This window comes from Lactuca virosa, chromosome 9 (genome assembly GCF_052849685.1).
Source record: "Lactuca virosa cultivar CGN04683 chromosome 9, Lactuca_virosa_CGN04683_v6, whole genome shotgun sequence".
NCBI classification, from domain to species: Eukaryota; Viridiplantae; Streptophyta; class Magnoliopsida; order Asterales; family Asteraceae; genus Lactuca; species Lactuca virosa.
Genome location: NC_136434.1, coordinates 163,667,947 through 163,669,206, shown reverse-complemented (window position 1 = coordinate 163,669,206; position 1,260 = coordinate 163,667,947). Strand labels below are relative to the sequence as shown.

At 30.2% G+C, this 1,260-nt stretch overlaps 1 non-coding gene across 1 annotated transcript; it reads left to right on the top strand.

The window, feature by feature from the left end:
• The first annotated feature begins 510 nt into the window (after positions 1-510).
• On the top strand, positions 511-581 carry TRNAC-GCA (transfer RNA cysteine (anticodon GCA)). Its single transcript has one exon. It is a non-coding gene; the product is annotated as a tRNA-Cys (tRNA).
• Positions 582-1,260: the final 679 nt, after the last annotated feature.

The following is a 1,260-nucleotide window of genomic DNA, read 5'->3' as shown; positions in this document are numbered from 1 at the left end:
CCGATCTCAGAGCGTTCCACCAATTCACTGAAAATGAATGAAAATTTCATGCCCTCAAGCAGTGCCCTAAATTGCAGTTGTTCTTCTATCTTCTACAGCGTGGCACAAAAAGTAAAAAATAGAAAAAGAGAGATGTTTAGAGAAAAAGGGTGCTAATGTTCAAGGAAGAGGAAGAGTGATATATTGACTTTCTTTCTTCGTTTTCTGTTTCTTCTCGGCAGCAGGTAAGAAAAGGCAAACCCTCCCTACGTCTAGCATTCTATAAATTATTAGTTTTTTATTTAGTATATAATATTTAATTCATTTAGAGGTCATATTGAGATACTATACAATCAATCGAAGGGGTGGTCAAACAAAAGGGGAAAAGGGTTTCTTTTAGAGTTTTTGTTTCTTTTAGAATTTTTATAAATTTAGAAAAAAAAAAGATGAAATTAAAAAAGGGATGCAAGTACAATAAACTAAAGTTTAGTAATCCAACCCATAAAATTTTATCTTATTGTGTATCGTTTTGGCGGCATGGCCGAGTGGTAAGGCGAGAGACTGCAAATCCTTTTTCCCCAGTTCAAATCCGGGTGTCGCCTCATCAACAAACGAATCAAAATTGATTATCTGCTGATATAAATCACCCAAATTTTACCCAACAGATAAGGCGATTGTTGGTACTTGGTTGATTCTAAACATCTGTTCTGGGGATTTTGTAAAAGATTGGAAATCTTTCAATCTAAAATTCAAAAAAAGATTATATTATAATGGTCGAAGCAAGACTTCCCGATTCCCTTCTACTGCTAATGTCTACTGATTGGGTCTTGAACTTCATTGGCATAGCCGCCGGCTGCTAACTAGTTGTGGAAAGTCCTTTATGTAATCTACATATATAGACTCGCGAGAATCTCTGAATGTTCAGGCATTCAATCACTATTAGATTGAGATTGGATGGATTAATATTAAATGATTTATAGATTATAATATTAATATTAGCTGAGAATTTGATAATATATTTTGACATCGACATTCTGATCCAGACATATTATTATTAATAGTATAATAAATTAAGTTTAATTTATCTAAATATTATAACTTAAAAGATACACATTTATTTATTTTATATTTATATTAAATAAATGTAAAGTATTTCATAGAGTTTTAGTCTTATTTATTTTATTAATTTTATATAGGAACATATTATGGTTCAAGATTTAAGTTTGTGAAACATTGATTTAAATAGTAAAATTACTAAGTAATAGTTATATTATATTAAAA